At 45.1% G+C, this 15,299-nt stretch overlaps 1 protein-coding gene across 10 annotated transcripts in view; it reads left to right on the forward strand.

Annotated features, from left to right (window-relative positions):
• The window catches only part of GDPD5 (glycerophosphodiester phosphodiesterase domain containing 5), a 168,086-nt gene that overhangs the window by 20,843 nt on the left and 131,944 nt on the right, over positions 1 to 15,299 (forward strand). For 6 of the 10 annotated variants that reach the window (XM_027848315.1, XM_027848306.1, XM_027848305.1 and 3 more), the window contains one exon: positions 2,639 to 2,930. The exons of the other annotated variants lie outside the window; for them this stretch is intronic. The gene's annotated coding sequence lies outside the window, so the exon portion shown is untranslated. The remainder of the gene's footprint in view (positions 1 to 2,638; positions 2,931 to 15,299) is intronic. 10 annotated transcript variants of the gene reach the window in all.

Consider the following 15,299-nt stretch of genomic DNA (forward strand, 5'->3'; position numbering starts at 1 on the left):
GTCTGTGTCACTGAGGCCATCTCTGTCTCTGTGACCTCGTCTCCCTCTGCGTTTGTCTATCTGATCACTGATTTGTATGCTGGCTATGAAACATTTCCTGCATTTTGCCTTTTTCCATAGGAGAAAGAGACTTAAGCAGGGTTGAGTGTGCTGAATTCCAGGCGGCAGTATGTTGCAGCTGCTTTTAAAAAAAAAGGTGGGGAGGAATTTGATCTCAGGCTACATGAGTGGAAGTTTAATGCCCAGATGTGTGGTTGTTGTGGAAGGAGCCTGGGTTCGAATCTCATCTTCGCTGTATACTTTAACGTGACCTCGGGGGAAGTCATGGCCCTTTCTCCTTAATTTTCTTTTTTTGTAAAATGGGGGTTGAGGTGTTGGTATATCCAAGTCCCTGCCTCCTTTCCAGGAATGTTGTGAGAGTCAGGTGAGAGAATGGAAGGGAAATGCCCAGCCCATAGAGGGTTTGGGGCTGGGGTGGGGAACCAGGCACCTTGAGGCCTTTGAAAGGGCCACATTTGAGGACCTAGAGGGCTGCGTGTAGCCTCAAGGCGCAGGTTCCCCCCTCTGATTAGGAGCACAGAGAGATCTCATGTGATGTGGAGGAAAGCCACTTTGACTGAGTATCAGAAGCCTTCGATTGCAGTTTGGGCTTTATCACTCAACTGATTGAAAGCTGTGGTTTTTGGGTGATAGCTTGGTGAAAAAAGCAGTGGACTTAGAGTCAGGTGCCTTGAGTTCTAATCCCACCTAAAACCCTCTTTTCTTGTCTCCAGAATGCTACCGCGCTCACCTCACAGGGTGGCTGTGAAGATGCTACATTTTAAATCTTAATGTGTTAGAGAAATGGGGGTTAGGTTGTTATCATTATAATGGGAGGTACCAGTCTCACTGCCCTCTGCCCTCATCAGTTTCCATATGGAGTATAATGTATAGTTCTACAGAATTTTGGAATCACAGGCCATGGGTTTAAATCCCAGATCCGTCATTTGCCATCTAGCTGACCATTGGACAATCACCCATAAAGGAGTAAAATGAGGCGGTTAGACTTGACCTCCAAGCTCCCTTCTAGCTTGAAATCTGTTATCCTGTGTCCTAGTTTTGAATCCTACTCTGTGACTCTGTGATTTTGGTGGAATCTTGGGCACCTTGGGGTGGAATCTTCATTGACTGGAGTCTTCCCTGTAGCCCCATCCATCTTGCTCAGACCCAGTTCTTTACATGTTGTCTCTCCCAATAGACTGTGAGCTCCTGGACCCCGGGGGGCTGCCTTTAACCTTTATCCTTGTCAACAGGCCAACTCTTTCTGGCCTTCAGTTTTCCCATCTTTAAGGGAGAAGGGGTTGGACTAGAAGCATTTAAAAACCCTGTCCAGAAAAAATGAATATTAACATACTTTACATGTAAATGGGGAAATATATAACAAAATATTGGTGCAGTGGATAGAGTGCCAGACCTGGAGTTAGAAAGACTCATTTTCCTGAGTTCAAATTCAGCCTCAAACACTTACTAGCTGTGTGACCCTGGGCAAGTCACTTAACCCTGTTTGCCTCAGTTTCCTCATCTATAAAACAAGCTGGAGAAGGAAATGGCAAACCGCTCCAATACCTTTGCCAAGAAAACCCCAAATGAGGTCATGAAGAGTTGGACATGACTAGAACGACTGAACAACAGCAAAATAAAAATATATATTTAAAAAAAATAACCTCCGTTCAGCTCCCAATCCTATGATCCTCCTATAAGATGAAGAATGCCCAAAGGAGGTCTTGATCATCCTGAAACCAGGCTAGCAGAAGGGTAGTAGCCTGAAAAAAAAAGTCTGAGTATTATGGGATTGAATGTTGAAAGGGACCTTATTGAATTGAGTTCATCTCTTTACTTTTAAAATAATAATAATAATCATGATAATAATAGCAGCTAGTATTTATATAGTCCTTTAGGACCTGCAAAATGCTTTACAAATATCATATTTTATCCTTACAACCACACTGGGAACTGAGGCTTGAAGAGGTTCCACATCTATTTAGAGTCCAAGGCTGGATTTGAACCCATGTCTTCCTAGCTAAAGCCCAGCACTGTCCATTACACCAAGCTACCTCTCAAAGGCAATGGGAACGAAACAAGGGAGAAAGAGCAGGTGGATGGAGGCAGAGAGGACAGGTAGGCAGTTTTTGTAAAATGGCTTGAGAGTGTAGTGGTGAGGGGTGCCCTTGGCGGCTTTGAATTGTCTTGTTTGGCTGCAAGCTGACCTTGATCTTTGGGGGTCTCTGGGGGACCGGAGGAGGAATGGCTCAGTGCCAACCCTGAACCCTGGGGGAGGAAACTACTTGGAGCGCTTGGTTTACTGAGAGAGAACATCCCTGACAGCTCTGAGAGTGATGAGGAGGGTGTGTTCTTGAACAAGGAGAATTAACCAGAATTGATGAGAAACTCATTTGCCATCCTTGAACCTACATAAAGTTGAGTTTGGTTATCACCCAAAAGCCATTTCTTTAAGAAAGGTCTTTTCCAAGGGGCTTTTCCTAGGAGTCAGGAAAGGGCTTTAGAGGAAAATATTATTCTTAATATTTTCAGTTTTACTAAAAACAAGATTTTAAAAAAATATTTCCACAGTGTTATTAGCATTATTCCCATTTTACAGATGGGGAAACTGAAAACTGAGAAGATAAGGGACTGACTGAAGGTCGCACAGCTAACGAGAGTCATCCTGACTCCAACTCCAGCACTCTCCGTGCCTTGCCACCAGACTGCCTCTAGCAAGATGACCTTATCTGACTGTGTATGGGACATTCAGCATCACTATTCCCCCACCTGTCTAGTGAGAGAAGAAAAGATTTAGGCTCAGACAGGCTGGGATTTGAACCTAGGCCTCCCGATTCCCAGGCCTGAGCTCTCCTTCAGGTCTTGTCATCTGTTTTCTGTGACCAGGATTGGTGAGTGCAGTTGATCTGAGTTCAGTGACTTCTTTGGGTGGTTTTTGTATATATTACTGTTCTTCTCCCTCTCCATTTTGCAGATGAGAAAACTGGGGTCTAGACAAAGTGAATTGTCGTCAGAGATGGCACAGGGAATTGGGAGCAAATAGGTGATGGGAACCTAGGTTTCCTGACTCTGGGGAGTCTTCCCATTATACCACTCTGTCTCAGAGGTGGAGCAGAAGCCCCTGGCTAGGGACTGGGTGGGAGGGGGTGGAATGTGGCTGTCTTTGGGGGAGGAGGCCACCGGCAGCCCAGCTCTAAGCACAAACCCTCCCCCATGCCGAAGGTCCCCTGGGCTCTGATGCACATGAATATTTCAGGAGCCTAGTTAGAACCTTTGTCTGAACCACTGCAACTGCCTAGGCAGTCAGGGTTTTAATTTTTAAAGGGAAGATGAAAAGCAGTTATTTCCCAGCTCCTCCTGCTTGGGGGTGTTTGTCCACGTTTGAGTGCCTTGCTTACAGGCACTTGGAGTCAATATCAGAACTGGGGCGAATTGATAACAAAATCATACTTCTTCCATGACATTTTGATGTCTTCCAAAGCATTTTCCTTACACGGACCTTGTGAGCTTGATAGCACTAACCTTTTTATCTCCATTTTACAGATGAGGAAACTGAGGTCTTCAAAAAAATGTTAAGCTCCACTTACATAGCTGGGGAGTACCATAGCCAAGATACAAACTCAGGCGTCTGGGGGAAATTCCCTTAGGCTGAGCTGTAGCCCCACCAATCCCTCTGGTTATTAGAATTATTCTTTTATAAGGGTTAATTATAAAAATAGTTATGTTCAGTGGCTTCTATGATTGGGACTGTCCAAGAAGCAGTGATCACAACAGTGAGTGGTTAGGGTCAGGTCCAGCTGAGCTGGTTTGGAACTGAGAGGAAGAGACCTGAACTAAGCCATTGGAGCCAGATAAGCGGAGGAGAAGGGTACCTGTGGGCGTGCACCTCCATTCAGTTTCCTAGTCTGCCTCGGTCTTTCCCTTGCTGTTTGCTGCCTTCTGTGACTGTCTATCACCCCTCGATGGGATATCTCTATTTTCCTGTGCTTCTGCGTATTTCTTTGACTTTTCCTGTTTTTGTTTCTTTCCCCCCTTCTCCCTTCCCCCCCTTCTCTCTCCATCTCTCTATCTCTCCATCTGTCCCCCTCTCTTTCCATCTCTTTCTCATCATGTTTTCTTCAAAAGAAATTTTTATTGATATCTTTCATTTTTACATCACCTACATATCCCCCTGTAGCCCTCCCTCTTCTCTTCTTCTCTTAGAACAGAGTACATTTTTTAAAGAGAAAGGAAGAAGAGAAAAAAACAATAAGCAAAACTCATTTTAAACATATATGTAGCACTCTGCACCTCTGGTATTCTTGCCTCTCCCAGGGATTTGGGGGAGCTGTGTGAGCGTGTCTTTCAGTCTAACTCGTAGTCTGTCCTTCTGTCTCTGATCACTGCTCCCCCCCATCTCTGCCCCTCTCTCTTTCTCTCTCCTGTGTTGATGGTTCTGACTCTGTCTCTGTCCGGGTGCGTCTAGGCTTCTCTGGTTTTGGTTGTATGTCTGTTCTCATGCCAAATATATTACAAACCTCCATGAGACACAAACCCGTCTGATCTTACTGATGTCACAATGAGCCTGGTGGGCTCGGGGTGTCTGTCCCACCTTGGCCCCAGGGGCCTGAGGAGGTGGCTCGTGATCTCCTTCCCCTTCCTCTGTTTCTAGGGTACCTGTTTCCAGTGGTGGAGGGGGGCAGACCCAGGGAGTGGGCATATCACGGGAGGAGATTCATTCCCATCCTAATATGAACCCAGAGCCCTGAGAGGCAGAGCTGGATGGGAGGCAGCAGACTTCATGGCATAGTACAGAGGACACTCTGGCCTTTCAGTGCAAAGGTCTGAGTATTTCAAGTCCCTTGTCCTGTCTGGGTCTAGTTTCTTCCTCTTTAGACTTAGAGCTATGGTCTATAACCGGGGTTCTTTTAACCTGGAATTCATGAAAGTTTTTCATATTGAGAATTGCATTTCAGTATTATTGGTTTCCTTTGTAATCCTCTATATTTTATTTGATGCATTTGAAAACATTCTGAGGAGGGATCCATAGGCTTTCAGACTGGCAGAAGGGTTGCTGATACACAAAAGGTTAAGAACCCCTAGTCTGGAAGGTCCAGTCTAGTTCTGACATTTTCTGAATCTTGGCTTCACCACTTCTTTGCTCTATGACTTAGGTTAAGTCGTTTAACTTGATCCTCAGTTTCTACATCTGTCAAATGGGGATAATCATCCCCATATGAGAGAGGCTTGGGTTTTCTTCCATTGGATTGTAAGCTTAATAGGATTCAATTGTGTGAAATGGTGGTTTCCTGCCCCACTCCCCACGTCCCCACCCCTGAACTCGGTCTTAGAGGCTGCACTAAGAGAGGCACAGAGTGGTAGTCCAGCTGTCTGCTGCCAGGTCATTTCTTATGATCCAGGTGCCTCCACCCTTGTGGCCTCCTTGCATTGGTGAGTTTCTCCCCAGAACTTCCATTTGAGGAGCTATGCTCATTTCACACTTGGCTCAGCCCATGATGCCCTATATTACTTTTTTGCTTTATCCCCAACTGAGCACCTTTCTCTCCTGTCCCCTTTTTCAGCTTCCTTTTCTGTATTTGTCTTCATCCATTAAGAGGCAGCTAGGTGGCACTGGGCTTTGAGTCAGGTAGACCTGGATATAAACTCATCCTCAGACACTGGTGAGCTGTATGACCTTGGGCAAGTCACTTAACCTCTGTTTGCCACCGGAGAAGGAAATGGCAAACCACTCCAGTATCTTTGCCCAGAAAACCCCATGGAGAGAGGTCCAAGGAGTCGTGAAGAGTCAGACATGACTGAAGAGACCCAACAACAACTGCAACAACTTCATCCATGAGAATGCAAGCTCCCTGAGGGCATGGACTGCTTTTTCTTGTTGCTTCTAGCTGTATTCTGAGCATTTAGTACAGTTCTTAACAGATAGAAAGTGCTTAATAAAGTCTTTCTTTTTCTTCCTTCCTTCCTCTCTTCTTTCTCTCTCCTTCCTTCCTTTCTCCTTCCCTCCCTTCCTCCCTCCCTCTGCTTGGAGACCTGTAAGTGAGAAGGCAGCCCATTTCCCTCTAATTGTCAGGAAGCTGGTCTTTAAAACAAGCTTGGATCAGCCCCTTTGCAGTTCCTGCCCTTTGCTCCTGGTTGTGCCTCTGGGTACATGCAGAACAAATCTGAACTTTATTCCCTTCTAATACTTCCCTAAGGCAGGTGCCATGTATCCCCCAATTCTTCTCCTGACTCAACATTCTTGCAGCCAGCTCTTCAGACCCAAACATGGAAGCCCGGAATGAGGCAGGGCCTTGCCCCAAGGTCACACATCTAGTCAGCAGCAGACCCTGGATTGAAGCCCAAGTGCCTTGACGTCCGGCCCCGTCCCCCGACTTCTGCAGGCACATGGGATGAGGTCTGAATTCTCTGGGGGTCAGAGGAAAAGATTCCCTCTGGATGGGCTTGTAGAGAAGTTTTCTACTCATATACAAGTTGAACTATCTAATCTTGGAGATTCTTATGGAGATATTGTGATTGCCTGTCCTGCTTCCCCCAAGCTGATGGAATAATGAGTGTGAGAGGCACTAGCCCACACCTCTATAGGAGCCCCAGACACTGCCACCAGCCTGCCTCCCTCTAGAGAAAGAAAGGCCTCAGTCTTGGTCCTGTCCAACTCTCCTGGCTTCCTCCCTTGGAACTTGAGAGCAAGATGGGAAGCAAGCCTGGCTGGGGGTGGGGATGAGAGAGCAGTGCTGTGGCCTAGTGCCTGGAGTCCGACTTGGCCCAGGGGACCGGTGACCTGGCCTACATCCTGACTTGTCTCTCACCCCTGCTTTCCATCTCTCTGGAACGCCTTCTGCTAGCACAGTGAGACTGGCATTGACCCTTCCCACCATGATTGGGCTCAGGAGGACAAGGGTCACTTCATTTTCCTGGTGGGGTGTGTGTGTGTGTGTGTGTGTGTGTGTGTGTGTGTGTGTGTATGGAATGGGAGGATTATTTGGATTATTTTTATAAAATAGGCAGCTTACTATACCATGTCCCAAAAGTTTTAGTGCAGTTTAATTCTTTAAAAAATTAATAAAAACATACACTATATTTTGGGACACTATATTAGAGTTTGAGAGTGAAGAAGACTTTACCTCTTGTCCTAGTTTGGCCACCAGTTAGCTATGTGACCTTGGATAAGTCATTTCCATTTTATGGTCCCATTTTCCTCAACTCAGAAATAAAGGTTGGGCTAGATGTTCTCTAAGGTCTCTTCTTTTTTTTTTTTTTTGGAGAGGCAATTGGGGTTAAGTGACTTCCAGGGTCACACAGCTAGTAAGCGTCATATGTCTGAGACTGGATTTGAACTCACGTCCTCCTGACTCCAAGGCCGGAGCTCTATCCACTGCGCCACCTAGCTGCCCCTCCCAAGGTCTATTCTTGAAGACAAGGGCAGAGGCTGTCTTCCCACAGGCATGGGGGGGCTTCCACAATGGGCAGACTGGTCTGCTAGGGGTTAAGACTGGCCTGACCCAGCCATGGGGCCAACTAAAGTTGGGGCTTCCCTGCTTCGGGTTGGCCCCCTTCCCAGCAGAGGAAGCTGGCCAAGAATCTTGTCCTTCCTGTTACTCGGGGGCTTGGCCACACCATGCCAGGCCTGGGCCCCTAAGCCGGAGGTGACCATAATGAAGGGAAGAGGGATTTGGAACCCTGGAATTCTTAGCCCCAGGAACCATGCCAGATATCAGGGAAGCCCCTGCAGAGTCTGGGATCTGAGGTAGCTATTGGAATGACCCCTCCCCCCCAACCTTTGTGAAAAGGTTTTAGTCGATAATCCTGGAGTGGTTTATATTTATCTTTGGAATGCTTGCTGATGACAAATAACAATGGCTTACGTTTATGTAGCACTTTGCAGTTCAGGAGAGATACATAGAGAAAGGGAGGAAAGGGAGAAAAGCTGAGGGAGACACAAACAGTGGTCTGGAGTTGGAGATCTGAACTCAGAAGAGAGAGAAGATCTAGTTTGGGGAATTATCTGCATAGAGGCGCTATTTGGAGTCATGGGAAGGGAGAGAATGTAGAGAGAGAAAGGCGATGAGGGAAAGAGCTTTAGGGAGCACACCCATGATAAGGGACCAGAAACAGGATGAAGAGGAGCCAGAAAAAGTCCTGATTAGTTGTAGTGATGGTGGTTGGAGAGGAGAAAGGAGAACCGGGAAAATGTGGTATCTCCAAAGACAAGGTAGGAGAGCCTATACAGGAGGTGGAGAGGGTCATCATTTTCAAAAGTTTTAGAGAGGTCAAGGGGGATGAGCATAGGAACATAGCTTTAGATGTAGAAGGCACCGTAGAGGCCATTGAATCCAAACCCCTCATTTTACAAGTGAAGAAACTGAGGCACAGAATAGTTAAATAACATGCTGAGAGTCACATTGCCAGCAAATGTCAGGTGGGATTTGAACTTCTTGACTGCAAGTCCAGTGCCCAGGGCCTTATACCATGCCTCCTTTCCCTGAAGAATAAGAAAAAGGCCGTTGGATTTGGTGATCCAGGGGCACTGGTGTGACTGAGTCAGTTTTAGCGGTGTTCACGATGGAATACGGGTTGGAGGGCATGGATGAAAAAGTCGGTAGTGAGGTAAGATCTGGACTAGGTACTCTTTAAGGCCCCTTCCAGTGGTGAGACTCTGTGAAGGGTCAAGGGAAGATTTTTTTAAGATTGGGCCTTTCTGGTCAGACAGAAAGCAGCCAATGAAGAGCAGAGATTAGTAGCGAGCAGTTCCAAATCTGTCCAGCCGTCTCCATCTTGCCCGCAGTAAACCAGAAGAGAATGCCATATGCTTTTCTATAATCTACACGAATTAAAGCTCTCAGGTTCCCCTGATCCACCCATGCGGTCACCTTGCCAAAAAGAGAAATGAGGTTAGTCTGACTTTTCGTGATCACTCTTCCCTTATCTGGATCACCACAAACCATCCCCCAGTGGGGGAGGCAACATTGTGTGGTACAGAGCTTCTTCACCGGGGGTCCATGAATTTGGTTTTAAAAATATTTTTATAATCGCATTTCAGCATTCTAGGTCTCCTTTGTAACTCTGTGTATTTGACTTGATGCATTTAAAAACATTCTGAGAAGGGGTCTGTGAAGCTTCGCCAGACTGCTGCCAGAGGAGTCTAGGACACAGAGTCCATGGTATAACAGAAAGAGCCCTAGACTTGGTGTGAGCAGAGAGCCAAGTTTGAATCCTACCTTTTCTCTTATTAGCTGTGTGAGCGAGAGCAATTTACATAACTTCTGCTCCTCACCTTCGTCTATAAAATAAGAATAATGACACCTGTGTGGCCCACCTTGCAGGGTTGCTGTGAGGATCAATAAGGTGTGCTATTAAAAATCCAAACCCAACGTTTTAGAAAGTTTTGAGAGTGATATATAAATGTTGGCTGCTATTCTTAGATGCACTAGAATTTTGAAAGGATGAGAAGTCAAGCTTATTGGCCCAGATTCTACCCTTTTTTGCTTCTTTGAAAACTGGCCCTTTTCTTTTCTTTCTTCACCTGTGCCTTCTCCCAGCTCTTTAGAGATCTCTAATGGCAGCAGAGCCCTCCCGCCCACCGATTTTTCAGTATCTTGGGATACAGGTGGCCTGGATCTAGCAACTTGAACTTATTGGAGCAAACTAAAGCCATCTCCTCACTTATCTTTGGCGTCATCCCTCTTTTAATCACTTTTCTTCTGTCCTTTCCAGTCCAAGGATCATTCTTCTCAGATGGGATAACAAAAGCAAAGCAAGAATTGAGAAATTCAGTCTTCTCCTTGTCTTCTGTTATCATCATCCCATCTACCAGACAGGAATGACAGTCCTATCCAATCTTTGATTCTCCTCTGTTTCCGAAGTGGTTTAAAAAGACCTTTTTTTGGGGGGGGGGGGCCTTGATGTTCATCAGAAGCCTCCTCTCTTGTTGTGTTGTACCATGTCGGGCCAGGACTTGCCCTTGCTTCACATGTCTTTGAAAAATCTCAGTTGGTCCCTAAGATCTCTGTCTGGCTGGTTTCTTTGCGAAGCTCCTCCTTTTCTTCCTTGTGAATTCTTTGTGCCTTCCAATTTTTACTCTGTTGAGCTTCCTGTCCCTTTGACCCAAATTTCCCCCCAAAGAATGTTAAGCCATTGAATCGTATCTATGCTTTCTGTGAACTCTTTGAAATCTGCTTTTGCACCATGTAGAATGTACATCTGAAAAAAAAAGAAAGAAAGAAAAAAAATAGAATGTCCATCCGACAGTACAGGGCTTTCTTTGTTCTTCCTCCCACCTCCTCCCCAAGGGTTCCACCATTCTGCTTCAACAACCAGTTTTAGGTATGTTCAGAATCAGGTTCAGAATAGCAGCTTCCTTCCTTGCTCTCTTTAGTCCCCCCCCCTTCAGATTTATTATTTAACATTCTTTTCTTTTTAAATTTTGAGTTTCAGATTTTCTCCACCCCCACCCTTCTCTCCTCTATATTTTTACCCACCCTCTATCTGCTATCTTTTGAAGGAAGAAATTATCATTAAGGCAAGTCAGTGGTTTATCAGCAGCTATTTTCTGTGTGTGTGTGTGTGTGTGTGTGTGTGTGTGTGCGCACAATCATGCACTTACATAGAGAAAGTAGTTGGCTGAATATTTGAAGTGTTCCCTCACTACACACTAGGCTTTTGTTTTCTCCTCCTTTCTAGGTGGTCTTTAGTATACCTTGAGGAAAATAGCATTCCCATTTCTGCCTATATTGATTTTCACCCAAATTCTGTCTACCATGTTTCCCCTCTCACATTCTTGGAATTTTCTCCTGGGTGTCTTCTTAACATCCATGTAGTACTTAAGTACAGTGTCTTTCACATCATAAATAGTCAATAAATACTCTTATCTTCCCCAGTATCCTCAGCTCTTCTGTTCCTTTTGAATTAGCTATGCCTTTCCAGAATTTAAAGGATGTTCTGGTCCTTCCCACCGAGTCTCAGAGATGACTATGAAGTTAGATTTCCCTTCTTCTGCAGGATTTCTGGTTTACCATCTCTGTTAACCGTATTTTGTGCATTTGTTTATAGACATTTGGAGTCCATGAGTTTTCTTTCTAGCTTCCTTCTGGGATGTTATCTCCCATTACTATTCCTATTTCATACCCACTACTATCTGTGGTGGGCAGCTAGGTGATGCAGTGGATAGAGTGCCGAGCCTAGAGTCTGGAAGACTCATCTTCATGAGTTCAAATCCAGCCTCAGAAACTTACTAGCTCTGTGACCTTGAGCAAGCCACTTCACTCTGTTTGCCTCAATCTCCTCATGAGCCGGAGAAGGAAATGGCAAACCTCTCTAGTATCTGCCAAGAAATCCCCAAATGAGGTCACAAAGAATCAGACACGGCTGAAACAATTGAACAACAACAAAAAATTGTCTGTGGTATCAAGCTAGATACCTTCTAAACAAGTCAGACCTGATGTTTGGAACATCGGTGACAGCTCTGGACATTGCTGACTGAGCCAGAAATTGTAAGGTTCATTAGGGTCATTCATATCTGTGACTATTCAAAGGTCTTGATATTGCCTCATAGCCACCCCATCCTTGATAAGGAGAAATGAATTGTCTTGGCAGTAGGAATACAAGCCTCCCACCCCTCTAAATTGTTCCTCATCTTGGCAGGGACATCCTCTCTCTTTGATTGTTACCTATAGGACATGCATGGAGTTAGCCTTGTGGCAACAGTGGGATACTTGAGCTCCATCTGGTCCTTTCTGCCTTCCTTCCTATGGGAGCTCAGATCCATGGATGGAGCTGACTTAGAATGCCAGAGCTGGAAGGGGCCACTGGACATGGATGGGTAGTGCCAAGAGGGACCCTTATGGATCATTTGAAAAAAATCAAACCTGTGATTTCATTGGTATAGGGAGTTCCCTGTGCAGACCATCCTCCCCCAGTGCAAGTCATCACCTTCTCTTCAACCCATCCTCTTAGAGAGGCTCAGTGAGTTGTCCAGGGTCGCACAGCCAGAATGTGTCAGAGATCTGAGCCTTCCTGATTCTGAGGCCAGCTCTCTGCCCGCTCTCCCATGTTGCTTCTCATTATAATTATTTTTCTATATTACACTTGTCAGAGCTTAAATGGATATTAGAATGTAGACTATTAGATCACAGAACTTAGATCCGTTAGGGACCTTAGAGATCATACAGCTTGGCTTCCTCCTCTTGTGTGTGAGGAAAATGAGACTCAGAAGAGGCAGGTTGATTTTTCCAACGTCACACAGGTAGTAAATGGCAGAGCAGGGATACAGACCCAACTCTTAGCTCTAAAAGAAACTTTGTTGTTGTTCAGTCATTTTCCAGTCATGTCTGACTCTTTGTGACCCCATTTGGTGTTTTCTTGGCAGGGATACTAGAATGGTTTGTCATTTCCTTCTCCGGCTCATTTTACAGATGAGGAAACTGAGGCAAACAGTGTTACGTGACTTGCCCAGGGTCACACAGCTAGTAAGTGTCTGAGGTTGGATTTGAACTTGGGTCCTTCTGACTCCAGGGCCTGCACTCTATCTACTGTGTCATCTAGTTGCCTCAGGAGAAACTTTGGAACTTGAGATATTGGAGCCGGAAGGGATTTTAGAACACAAAAAGTCAGGGCTGGAAAGGACCTTAGAATAAAGAATGATAGAGTAGGAACAAAAAACACAATATCATAGCTGCAAAGGACCTTAGAATAGGAAATGTTGGAGTTGGAGAGTCCTTAGAATACAGAATGTCAGAACTGGGAGGGGCCTTAGAACCCAGAATGTCAGAGCTGGGAGGGGCATTAGAACCCAGAATGTCAGAGTTGGAAAGGACCTTAGAACACAGAATATTAGAACTGAGGGGAACCTTAGAGCAAAGAATGCAATAACAGAGTTAGATGGAACTTCTAGAATATAGACTGTTAAAGGTAGAAAGGATCTTAGGACACAGACTGTCAGAGTAAGAAGGAACCTTAGGGAGCAGCTAGATGGTGCAATGGATAGAGCACCGGCTCTGGAGTCAGGAGGACCTGAGTTCAAGTCTGGCCTCAGACACATTAAAAAAAAAAAACAACTCACTAGCTGTGTGACTCTGGGCAAGTCACTTAACCCCATTTGCCTCACTTAAAAAAAAAAAAGAAGGAACCTTAGAACAAAGAATATACAAAATGTCCACACTGGAAGGAACCAGTCTCTTGAGGCCAATGCTTTTCCCCTTATACCACTGATTCTGTTTGTCCTCATGTGTCTTCCCAGAAGAAAGGCCAGGCACAGCAGGGGTTTGTGGGGAGAGGTTTCCCCAGCAGAAGGCTGGGTAACAATGCCCACAACATTCATTATTCATGCCTCTTTCCCACAGCCAGGATGAAATGGCCAGTTGTTTGTGCTAATGGCTAATTTGACCTAAACCGCAGGAGGTACTAACAGGACGAGGAACTGGAAGCCCCACCTTTAAATGCCTGGTTTCATCCAAATATTTACAACCATGAAATATGTTGGGGGGAAATGGAGGACTAGGAACACTTGGGATATGGTTATCAAAAAAAACCTAACTCCATCACAAGCTGCATTAAGATAGATATAGTTTAGGGAGGGGGATGGTTATTTTCTAGCTGCCTTAGTCTCACCCCATCTAGAGCCTCATTGACAGCTCTGGCACACACTCTCTCAGAAAGGTGCTGACATCTATCAGAAGGGCAATCCGGGTGGTCAAGGGATTGGAGACAGAGTCCTTTGTTACTTCCTAGCTATGTGAACTTGGACAAGTCATTAATTTTTTAAATCATTACAAAATAATTTTTTTCAATTAAAAATCCATTTTCTGCATTTGCCTCATCCAAAATGAATGCTTCGTTCTGCCCGAGTACACCAGCCTCTCTGTCAGGAGGTGGTAGCATGCTTCATCATCAGTCCTCTGCAATTGGGATTGGTCACTGCATTGATCAGAATTCTTACGTCCCTCAGACTTCTTATCTTTATGGTGTTGTCACTGTAGAAATTGTTCTTGATCAAGTCACATAGTTTCTTTGGTCACCAGTTTCCCTAGCCATAAAATGAGCGGGATAGAATTGATAATAACAACTAATATTTATGTAGTGCAGATGGAACTGATAATAATAGCTGATATTTATGTGGTATAGATGGAGTTGATAATAATACCTAATATTTGTGTGATGCAGATGAATAGATAATAATAGCTAATATTTATGTAGTGCTTTAAGGGATGCAAATCTTTTCATGCATATTCTTATTTGGTCTTCACAACGACCTGGGAGGTAGGTGCTATAATTATCCCCATTTTACAGATGGGGAAACTGAGGCAGACAGAAGTGAAGTGACTTACCCAGGATCTCACAGCCAGGAGGTGCCTGAGGCAGGATTCAAATTCAAGAATTCTTGACTTCAAATCCAGCTTTCTATCCACCATGTCACCTAGCTGTCTAGATGGGTGTCCCTTGCGGGTCAAAATCTGTTGTCCTTAAGGATCAGTTGAAGGAATTAGGAACGTTTAGCTTGGAAAAGGTTTATGTGGAATACATGATAGCTGTCTTCAAACTGATCTACCTTCTGTGCCTCGGTAACATGCCATTCTGTCTGTTGCTTTAATGCCTTTGCTCTGAGAGTCCCAATCTTCCTTCAAAGCCTGGGTTCGGGCACCACCTCCTTCCTGTACGAAGACTTTTCTGGCTCAAACTTACTCCAGTTTTGTGTTTGTCATCCCTGTGACTGCCACAGGACAGATACTTAAAGCCTGTTTGATTGCTCTCGGGTCTAGACCAAGAAAAAAATATTTTCACAAGTCAGGTCAATAAGCAAGCCCTTCTGAAGGGCTGTGTGCCAGGCACTGTGCTGAGCCCTGGGAATAAAAATACAAGGATGAAGAAAGAAAGTCAGTCTCTGCCCTCATGGAGCTTACATTCTAATGGAGGAAGACTTCACATAAAAGGAGGCTATAAAGGTGGAGAAGGGCACGGTAGATAGGGCAAGGCTAGAGAGTGAGGAGAGGGATCCTGGAGAGGGGTGATGAGATGGCTGACCTGGGCCTCCTTCTTTTTGTGGAGGAAGGCCAATCAAGGAAGGGGCTGCAGGGCCTGAGGTGCTTCCAGGGTGTGAGATCCAGAGGTGCACTGAGCTTCCAGAGTGAAGAGGTTTCTATGGAATGTTAGAGAAAGTTGAGAAATTCTGGAGAGGAATGAGGATGGAGACTGTTTATGTAAGATTTATTTCTCTCCCACGCCTGTCTATATTGTCCTAAACACAAGACACACTTAATATTAATAGATAG

Source organism: Vombatus ursinus, unplaced genomic scaffold, assembly GCF_900497805.2.
Source record: "Vombatus ursinus unplaced genomic scaffold, bare-nosed wombat genome assembly UNPS02005659.1, whole genome shotgun sequence".
Classification (NCBI taxonomy): Eukaryota; Metazoa; Chordata; class Mammalia; order Diprotodontia; family Vombatidae; genus Vombatus; species Vombatus ursinus.